The sequence below is a fragment of the Pinus tabuliformis genome, chromosome J, assembly GCF_031772625.1.
Source record: "Pinus tabuliformis cultivar Carrire ecotype Pingquan chromosome J, CPIR1, whole genome shotgun sequence".
In the NCBI taxonomy this organism is placed as follows: Eukaryota; Viridiplantae; Streptophyta; class Pinopsida; order Pinales; family Pinaceae; genus Pinus; species Pinus tabuliformis.
The window spans coordinates 501,547,037-501,558,777 of NC_142295.1; the positions used below are offsets into that span (position 1 = coordinate 501,547,037).

The 11,741-nt window shown below is 36.0% G+C and overlaps 1 pseudogene; it reads right to left on the bottom strand.

The window, feature by feature from the left end:
- Positions 1 to 6,148: 6,148 nt before the first annotated feature.
- LOC149227977 (isoleucine--tRNA ligase, chloroplastic/mitochondrial-like) lies at positions 6,149 to 8,542 on the bottom strand (annotated as a pseudogene).
- Positions 8,543 to 11,741: the final 3,199 nt, after the last annotated feature.

The window sequence follows — 11,741 nt, forward strand, 5'->3', positions numbered from 1 at the left end:
TTGACCAGTTAGTTAGGACAAGAAAATAACCATTATCAATAAGATAAGTTACCCCTGTTAGTTATAAAATGGACCCCTTTATTTTATTTTATTTTTATTTATTTATTTATTAATTTATTTTTTATTTTTTATTTTTTTACCATTTTAAATATGTATTAAAATAAATTAACTTAATTCAATAGCTAGTTAATAAAGATTTTATTAACTAGGCCTCCTAAGAGAAACCTTAGCAGGGATGAATTTGAAGCCCTAAGATCCTTAAATCAGAACAAAGATATTGTTGTTCTGAAAGCTGACAAAGGTGGGGCTGCTGTTATTCTTAACAAGGAAGACTACCGCAGTAAAATGTTGGAGCATCTTCATAATAGTGGAAGCTATAAGAAGCTTCCCAAAAACCCGTTAAAGAAGATCTCCAGGAATGTGGCCCTTGCCATTAATTCCAGTAACTTGGTGGGTCCCCCACACAATAAACTCATTGAGAGCAATCCAATCACTCCTAGAATCTATGGTCTCCCTAAAATTCATAAGGAAGGAGCTCCCCTTAGACCCATTGTCAACACCATTGGTGGTCCTACCTATCTTCTTGCTAAGTTCCTCACCTTAAAGCTTAAGCCCTTAGTTGGTCAAACAGGGTCCTATGTAAAAGACTCGGCTTCCTTTATTGAGGAACTCAAGGATATTAAACTGGACTCTGGGAACATTCTGGTCAGTTTTAATGTTGTTTCCCTGTACACTTGCATCCCTATAAAAGAGGCCATGGAGGTGATCAACTGTCTAACTGATCCTAATACCACTCGATTAGTGAAGATCTGCCTCACTTCAACCTTTTTTAGTTTTGAAGGTTATTTCTTTGAGCAAACCTATGGGGTTGCTATGGGCTCACCCCTTTCCCCTGTTGTTGTGAATCTTTTTATGGAGGATTTTGAATCCAAGGCTCTTAACTCAACCCCCCTCCTGCCTAAACTTTGGAAGAGATTTGTGGATGACACTAATGTCATCTAGTCTCATGGCCAATATGAGTTAGACCTCTTCTTCGATCATCTCAATTATCAATCCTCGGCCATTAAGTTGACAAAGGAGCAAGAAACCGATGGATGCCTCCCTTTCCTTGATATTCTTATCTCTAAGAATAGTGATGGTTCCCTCTCCCACCGAGTGTTTCATAAGAAAACTCATACAGAGTAATATCTTCATGCGAGTTCCCACCATTTCCCAGCTTATAAGTTGGGGGTTCTCAACACCCTTGCCACTCATGCCTTAAGGATCTCTGATGAAAAGATATTCGAGGAGGAGAAATCCCATCTCCTTAATGTCTTTGTTGAGAATGGTTATAGTAGGCACTTGGGACAAAAGGCTCTCCTCAAAGCTGCTAAGAATTCTTTCACTAAAAGGGATAAGAAGGAGCGGATTCCTGGTGTCCATCTTCTATTTATTCAGGGGACCACGGATAGGATTGCGAGGAGTCTTAAGAAGAATAATGTTTCCTCGACATTTAGACCTATTAACACCATTCGTAGGTCCCTCAGATCAGTGAAGGATCCTATCGATCCCAAGGACATGAAAGGGGTTTATATTATTCCTTGTTCATGTGGGACCCCCTCTATTGGTGAGACTGGTTGCTCCATTAATAAAAGGATTAGTGAGGACGCAACTGACTTTAGACATAGGAAGGCCAAGTCTTCTGCTTTAGTGGAGCATGTGGAGAAAACCAATCATCATGTCTGTATCGAAGAGGCTAGTGTTATTGCTAGAGTGTCCCAATTCCATCACCAGAAATTTAGGGAAGCGCTTGAGATTGAAAAAAGACCGAACAATCTCAGTAGGAAGGATGGCTGGAAGATAAGTAGTTGTTGGGTCCCAGCCCTCTCCTCCTAGTCATTTTCTTCCTGTCTTCCCCTCCTCTTGTTTAGTTTTTTGTAGATTTCCCCTGGTTTGTTGTTTCTTGTGGCCTTTGGTGACGTTTTTTATGTTAATAAAGATAATAGTTTGGTAATGAATCTATGATAATCTTAACCCTTAAATTAACTTTTATGTTAAATATTAAAATATTTATTTTTAATTTATTTATTTTAAATATGTTTATAAGTGTTTAACAGTCCCTTTTCAATATAAATATAACTAATTATTCATATTTATAACTTTTATAACTAATGACTCTAATATTCAGATTTAATAACTTGGATCACTAATCATTAATTTGAATTATTTGATTTTATATATATTTATAATATCATTATTATAATACTCTTAAATTACTCTATATTTATTTAACTTTTATAAATTAATTATTATTCTAAAATTAAACTAGTTTATAATTGTTTTATTTTAATATTTATTTATAAATAAGGGTATGAAACAACCCTTTGACTTGTATTTTTTATATATTTAACTACTTTTATAACTAATACTCTATTTTTAGATATAAAATCTTTATTAACTAAATATTAAATTGAGTTAATTTATTTTATTTTTAATACATATTTATAAGGGGTCCATTTTATAACTAACCGAGGTAACTTGGATCACTTACCATTAATTTGAATTATTTTATTTTATATATATTTTTAATATCATTATTATAATACCCTTAAATTACTCTATAAATTAATTATTATTCTAGAATTAAACTAGTTTATAATTAATTTATTTTAATATTTATTTATAAATAAGGGTATGAAACAGCGCTTTGACTTATATTTTTTTATATATTTAATTACTTTTATAATTAATACTCTATTTTTAGATATAAAATCTTTATGTAACTAAGTATTAAATTGAGTTAATTTATTTTATTTTCAATACATATTTATAAGGGGTTCATTTTATAACTAACCGCGGTAACTTGGATCACTTACCATTAATTTGAATTATTTTATTTTATATATATTTTTAATATCATTATTATAATACCCTTAAATTACTCTATAAATTAATTATTATTCTAGAATTAAACTAGTTTATAATTGGTTTATTTTAATATTTATTTATAAATAAGGGTATGAAACAACCCTTTGACTTATATTTTTTATATATTTAATTACTTTTATAACTAATACTCTAATTTTTAGATATATAATATTTATTAACTAGCAATTAAATTAAGTTAATTTATTTTAATACATATTTAAAATGGTAAAAAAATTAAAAAAAATTAAAAAAATATATTAATAAATAAATAAATAAAAATAAAATAAAATAAAGGGGTCCATTTTATAACTAACAGGGGTAACTTATCTTATTGATACTGGTTATTTTCCTGTCCTAACTAACTGGTCAAATCTAGCTATTATCAGAATATAGCCATTGGAGGTCTGCTCTATCTATTTAACTCGCTTTGCCTGATCTGTTCATTCAACTTGTCCTGATGATGAACCACACTGGTTGGTTCGAAACGTGTCAACAATTAAAATATCATGCGATTTACGCCGAAGAATCTCTCATAAAATTGATATGGATCACAGAAGCCTCATTACAACAATTGATGGAATAATTTGGGAAATTTTTGCAGGGTTCCACGAGGCCAAGACTTCTTGTGCTAGATACATGTAATATTACCGTAACCCTAAGTTGTTTATCATCTTTCGTTTTCTGACCACTGTAGAGTTTACCCAACCCTACCTCCACTTTTTGTTGAGGGTTTTTTTACTTCTAGTTTGATATGGTGTGCAACCCTTATTCTCATTATTCATGGTTATTTTTCTAAGAGGCCATTATTGAATTGTGGAGGTGTCGGTCGATGCTTAACCTAGGTTCCAACACTAAGTTTTCTCTTCTTAGGCTATTACTTGGGGCTTAGTTGCAAAGCAGAGTTTTCTTTAAATTTTATGGTCTGTGGCCTTACATTTCTATAAACGGGGTTTCAAGATTGGCACGGGTAACCAAATGTATTTAAAAAAAATCCTAGGTGTTCTACTGAGAATAATTTCAAATAACAATTGATTTTGTTTTTGGAATAATTTCCGGTGTTCCTACTGTTAGCACTTAGAATGAACCTCAAGGCTGAGAAGAGGCAATTCTGAGGTAACCACAGACCAAGCTTTTGATCTAGCATCTAGCCCTGCCAGACTAGAGAGGGCTCTCTCTTTGCCAACAAAATGTGGTTGCGATAACTGAATCTTAGGCTAGATATGAAGTATGGGGATTTGATTGAAATTTGTGGGTCCAAAATGACAAGAGAAGGGATCATTGGGCTATGGAATCAAGGTTAGTTTCTGCCGGCAAACTTGGGGCAAAGTAAGTGCAATTTTCAGCTAGATAAAAGATTACAAATGCAAGAAGAATAGGGGAGAAAGCTCGTTGCCCTGCGGGCATCAATCAGGGGATGGATCTGCAGTAGCAGTGTTAGAAGACAGAGAAACACGGGGTTACTCAACAGAGCATCTAATAGAGGATGGATTCTGCAAAGACAACCACTACATTTAACAACGAAATAATTATAAAAGGAGCATTGTGCATAGATGGGTTCCTAACATGTCTCTTAGATAATGTTGTAACAAGAAATAGTAGAAAAAACAAAGTATGTAAGTGATTCTATAGGAAAAACATACTAAACATTAAACACCATGATGGATCCCAGATCTAAAGCGCAGAAACCGCTTCATTAAAATAATATTCGAGAAAAAATTTACACAGTTCCAAGCAGCCTTTCTCTGCTACAAAAATCGAACCCTTACATCTTCAAAAATCACCCTATATATACCCTATTACATATTAATTATGAATTCCTAAACATAGGAATAAAAAATAATTTTAAAAAACAACTAAATAAGTTTTTATGAGGTCAAATAAAATAAATCAAACTTATAAATAATATAATTAGATCTCATCGAAATAGATTTGCTGCAATATCTTGAACTCTAACTACTGAAGGTGTCATCGCTGGAAATATGGAAGGTTTTAACAACTGTTGATTTCAAGCCTAAAAACTTTGCCACCTATCCATTGGAATATTTGAACACTACCATCTATCCCCTTCAAAAACTTAGCGCTGTTGATTTCATGGCTGAGACACTTGCCATCTGTAATATGTGTTCATTTGTTGGACTACATGGATGGGGTGGTTGTAACCATCAATCAAATGGTTGGTGTTTGATGAGTGGTGAGAAATGGGAAAATAGATGAAGAATCGTTCATCATTTGCAACAAATAGATTCAATGTCATGCGATCTTTATGTCCATCAAAGCGCTCGATTAGAGGGAGTTAACAACATCGAGTAGTGAATGGTTTCAATGGCTAGTGAGAGTCATTCAAGCCATAGTCACCACTGAGGTCATATGTGGCCAAGCCTCCTTATCCTTCACATGCAGCTCCTAAATGGTCAATCTGGTAATAAAGGAAGCATTTGTCTTATTTCCCAGGTGTAATTGTTACGCATAGGGCCATACTCCAAAAGCGCAGTACCACAGTCCAGAAGCGCAATGCCACTTCTGAATGCGCAGCGCCACCTCCTTAGATTGGCTTGGTTTGATGTTTGTGTGTTGTGGCTACATGGGAGCTGAGTTGGGCCTTCAACAATACTAATACCCTTATTAGTTTCCATAGTTACTTTAGAACTAGGACGCAACTTATCCATTTTACCTCCTTTTGATTTTTCCCACCCTCAATAACAGTCCATGGATCTATCACATTGCCAAGGGATTTACTCATTTTATGACCCCTTTCATCCAAAACAAATCCATGTGTTAAAACACTCTTGTATGGTGCCCGTCCTACTGTTGTAATGCTAGTTAACAAGGAGCTCTGAAAACAACCTCTATGCTGATCGCTTCCTTCCAGATATAAATCAGAAGGCCAAAACAGCCCCTCTCTTCCTTTCACAATAGAAGCCCATGAAGTCTTAGAATCAAACCAAACATCCATTGTGTCAGTGCCTTTTTTATATTTTCTAGCTTCACCACGATATTTTCAGGGAGAAGTTCCTCAGCATTCATGTACCACCATGCATCACTGCTCTTTTGTTCTCTGCCGAGAGATACACCAATCAAATTAGCTATTTATCATGTATGTTATTTGGTTCTCACCCTGAGGTGGAATCCATTTTACTTGATTGCATGTAGAGCAACTTGCCAAAATGCCTCCACAAAGGCAAACCACTATTCTGTTGCTCTAAATATTGTAGGTTTTTTAGTCCTCCAGTCATAAGGATGTTTATGTTCTACAATACTCAAGAGCCAAACCAAGAAATGTTCCCTCAACTTGAAGATTGACTCTCCACTTATACTTTAAAGTGGAAATGAGATCTTCTGCCACTACAAGAAACTGGTTCCTTTGTCCATTTTTCAGGGCAGAAACAAGATTTCTTTGATCTCTACCAGTGGTAGAAACAATCTCTTCTGCTTAATACACATATGGATGTATCTCGACCACTGCATAATGAAGTTGTTCATTCACTGCTACAGCAACATTTCCAGGCATTGTAAATTGAGTTGTAGTCCAGATAGCCAAGCTTGCATTCGGAAAAATATCTTTCAAAACATTAGGGGAAGTCTCAGGCAGATTAACCAGCTTGGAAACAACATAAACACTTTTTGATGTATGTCCCTCAGGGTACTTCAATTCAACTTCAGCAAGTGCAGTCGGTGAGGAAGGACTCCAATGAATTGGTTTCCAACCTCTATATATGTGGCCTAGAAGAACCATTTGGCCAAACATTTCAATCTATGTTGTTTCATATTTTGGTGCAAGTGTCAAATAAGGATTGTCCCAATCTCCCCAGACACCATATCTCTTAGATGATCTCCTTTGAAGATTGACAATTTTCTTAGTAAATTCAGCAGCTTTCTTTCTTAGTTTCAATGGAGAGAGGTCCTTCCTTGCCTCTGAATTCATAGACTCCAAAACTTTAAACTCAATAGGTAGACCATGACAGTCCCAACTAGGCACATAGTTTACCTTGTAATCTTGAAGAAGCTTATATCGATTGATAAAATATCTTAGTATTAAGGCATGGCCAATATGCAATTCCCCATTAGCATAAGGTGGTCCATCATGGAGAGTGAAATATTCCCCATTATTCCTAATCAGAAGCCTCTTCAACACTTTTTCCTCATCCCATAATTTTTGTATTTCTGGCTCACATACTACAAAATTTGCTCTGAGGCTGAAACTTGTTTGAGGTAGATCCACAGTATGCTTATACTAATTATCATCTTGAGTGTTACCTTTTGATGTTTCCTTTGATGCAAGAATCGGCCCCTCTGCCTTTCATTTTGAGTCCAACCCGCACTCTCCATTTGATTGGGTTGAGAATCGCCTCCCTATAACAAAGAATGAAAATGGTGAAACCTGAAGAAATTGTTTTCCACAACAGCTCCTCTCATGACCGAGTTGTCTGAGCTTGATAAATCTCCTGGTAGCTGCATTTTTATATTTCTATAGAACCTTCTTCAAATTGACATTTGGCATTTTTATGTCCAATCCCTATCGCCTTCCAATGTCGGGTGTCTCTCCTTGATGGATGTAAGCTTGGGGATGGCCCTACGCGCAACGCCAAAGGGCTATGCGTAGCGCTCATGGTTTTTTTTAAAGCCACCAAACACTCACCTGTGCCTGTATAATGGAGACAACCTAAATATTTCTTGGTAGATTTAATGAATTCCATTGAGACTAAATCATTCGACATATCAGAATGAACACGAAACTGTGGATAATCCGGATCATACCACTGCAAGAGACTAAAACATTCAACATATCAGCATGCTATATTCTGAGGGAGAAAAAGTGAAATGAAAGGTAGCAAAACCATATGACCACAATTCTGATTCCTCCCAACACTCACTTCATACAAATTTACACCTTTAACACAAATGAATAAAATAAGGCATCTGGATTTGAAATGTTTCTACAATGTGGCATATTTCTGCTTGCAGGAAATCATTGAGCAATGAATCAAAAGTTATATGCTCACCAACCACCACCAAAATTACAGATACCACCTATGTTAATGAAATACCACAGAAGGAAAGAGAGTTTTGAACACCTGAAGAAGCATTGAATTGTTCAACCCACATCGCCATGCTAACATCTTCCATCTTGAAAATCCTTAAAGTGTGATTAGCATGTTGAGATACAACAAAATTTGCTACGTCATTTGAAATGATATATCTTGGTCCATTTTCATAAGTGGGGTACTCTTCTTTTGGCCATTCCTCATATGTTATAGCCTGTTTTCCAACACGAAGTAGCCTACACGGAGTGGCCTATGGAAAATATTAAGGTTACCCATATACAAGCCATGTACATGGGGATTTCTTTTGATTTCCTTCAATACAATATTCACTCTCACGAAGGTATCACCATCACATTTCATAACATATTTTGCAGAAAATTTGGAACCCCATATTCACCAATTGCAATAGTCTTCGTCAATACAAGTTCATAACAGTCCATAAATGGAACAATAACAATATCTCCATAAAAATCTGCCTCATTCTTTAGCTGCACATTGACCTCCATTCTTGCATTCAAGGCAACAAAGAAACGCGCCACAACTTTTGACGATCTAATCAATTGAGATTGCATCCATGTCTTCCTCACAGCCATGCGCTCTACAAAGTGATTACTTGCAGAAAGGACCCCAATGAGGAGATCTATGGGACCCTCTGGTAATGGGGGAGCTTTCCATTTGTTTGACATGTCAAGTATTCTTTGATTTGATAAGATTGGAAGAGATATAGGTAAGGATGACAAAAAAGATTGAATAAACATCTATGTCACCATTTATCGATAAGCCAGTTGCATCAGTGCCAATCTTGTTGGAACAAACTATTGTTGAGTCATAAATGTTTGAATAGTTGAACCTCCCCAAGATTCATGCCTAAAAATCTCCAAGTAATTCCTCTCTAGAACCATGAGACTAGAAGTTGTAAAATTTTCACCAGAAATATCATTTCCAGCAATGTATAGTGCCCTATGCCATGAATTGGAAACATGTTCTCAATTACCAAGAACTACATCTCCTTTTCCTCAAGATCATGAACTGCTACACTAGGATATCTTCGAGTCAATCATTCATTCGGTCATATATTCTGATCCAGAAGCCAGTTTTGGGTGTGTGATATATCGTTGGAAAACTCTTTCTGAGCTTCTTCTGATGGAAACGCTTATGAAATGTTTTACACTAAAGCTCATGTGAAAAAAATCTCTAAAAACCAGACATAGTAAAAACCCATTTTGATCACTGGTAACAGGCTAGGAAGATTGAAACTAACACCTACCATGAAATGCAAGACCCCCTTTTGATAATTGTATATACTAACTCTTTTGAAACTGGGTCAAAATCCTATTAGTTGATCTTCTTTATTGACTCTGGTATCTTAAGGTTTGGAACTTATACCTTGTAATTTGTTTTCCTATCATGTGTTCTTCTTAAATTGCTGTTAGCATGTACAATAATGTTGGAGCTCTATCAACATAATAGTTTGATTATGGTTTTTTGTTTTACATGTTAGCTAGTTCGACTATTATTGTGAGCATAAATTCTCTGCCAATTGTATATAAATAGCTACAAATTACTTCTATTGTATATCCTCTTTCTTATGCGGTTTTTATGACTTAATGATTATAAGTATCTCCCACCCTGTCATATAATTCAAACCTACGTGTGAAAATTACATCAGCGCTTTTAATTACAAGAAGATAATGGTTCCTATATTAAACTATATTTTCTCAGTTACATTTATTTTATTAAATTTCTAGTTCCAATATACAAATAATATTTTCCAAAATCTAGGCCAATTTGGGTTGCACCCAATAGGCCCCTAAAACTCACATGTGACTCATCCTGAGTCACTAAATATATTTTCATATGATCTTCACTGTAATGCTGTTGTAGACATTGTTGAACTATTGTAAAATGCTTGTGAGCTACTACTCTTCGTTGCACACTGCCTCCAGTGGTGTTTCTGTCGCAGGTTTTGTAGCCTTCTGCATCAATGTTGTCTCTCTTTTTTGAAGCTCTTGAAGCTTATCATATACTTCTTGGGACAGTTGGAGAGCCCCATCCTACCATGGTTGAGTTCTCTCTATTAGATTTTGATCTGCCTTCCTCAACTCCTCTATCTTCTTTCGGAGGGAATTTACTCATTTATCTTTGCAAGATTCTATGATATTGGTAAGGTTCTCTCAGTTGATCGAATCTCCTTTAGTTGTTGTTTCTTCTGCTGAATATCCTCTTGTCATTTCAGCACATTTCGATATTCTTGTAGAAAATTCCAAATTTGTAAGCTGTCATTAAGAATCTTCCCACTATCTGCCACTACTATGGAGATGCCGACCATTACAACCTTTAGGTCAATCTCCCTCTTCTCTCATAGTTACTGAGGTGTGGTTGGTTGTAGCTTCATTTGTAGCTCCTTGATCTTCGTCTCATATGAAAATTGCACCTCTGTAATCTTATCCTTGTACATTTTTACTAGAAGGCCGAGCTTCGTGACCTTGTCCTCCGCTACTTCCTCTTCTCAGACATTAATGTCTAGAACCTCACAACACATTGCTTCGACAACCTACTTCAGCTTCTCTTGATGTTTTACTTCCTGATCCCTCTCCTGGATCACCTGGTCGAGCTTATACTATAGTGAAGCTTTCTCTTATTGGGTTGTGTTATATTATTTCCACAACTAGCCCATGTAGTTAATAGGGGGTTAGAGGCGGGGTAGAGCCCCCCCCTTCATTGCACCAATTGCACAGCGAGGGGGTGGAAGCCCCCCCATCTAAGGGGTTTGAAGGGGGTGGGTGTCCCCCCTCTACAAGGTCCGAGGCAGTGCCCTGTGGAATTTCTTTTTTGGACCCTATATTAGGTGGGGTGAACGTACCTATGGTTTTCGCACATGGTTTTGGGCACGATGGTTTTCGGTCCATGGTATTGGATGCTTCGGCATGTATAGATATGTATTGTAACATTGAAAGGAACATAATGAAAAATAAAGCTGGTACTCCTAGTTTTGTGATCCAGGACAAAATCTTTGTGTATATGCATTTTATGTGTTATTCTCTCACTGTTGTTTATTTTATGTGGTTTAGAATTTGTATGCAAGTAATTTCTGTACGGGGTTAAAACCTACATTTGGTATCAAAGTTGTTTTGCCTTCAAGGGGACTCCTTTATTGCTGAGGGGTTTTGCTCGGGCCTGTGGTAGACCCTGTTTAGTGGGAGATCTGCAAGATCGATACTAGTGGTGAAAGAAGATGGTGAGTAGTGGAAAGATAGAGATCGAGAAATTTAATGGTGGGATTTTTGAGTTGTGGAAACTCAAAATGGAGGATCTGTTGGTGGATAAATTTTAGTGGATCATGGTAGATCCGAGTACTAAACCAACATGAGTGTCTGATGAAGAATGGAAGAAGTTGGATCAAAAGGCAAAGAGCACAATACAATTATGTGTCTCATATTCAGCATTGTTGAATGTATCAAGGGAAGCTACGTCGAAGGCTTTGTGGGATAGGTTAGGGACTTTGTACCAATCTAAGTCTCTCATGAATAAACTGTTCCTACGAAAAAAGTTGTATAATCTGAGGATGAAAGAGCGAGACTTGGTGACAGAGCATATGAACGCATTTAATATTGTGGTAAGCCAATTATTATCTATTGATATTAAAATTTCAGATGAAGATAGGTGCATCAGTTTGTTGTGTTCTCTACCAAATTCATGGGATAGTTTGGTTATTGCAATAGTTAGCAATGCAATTACCTTGCAGTTTGATGAAATCATCTCATCCTTACTGACGGAGGATGTGTACTTGGC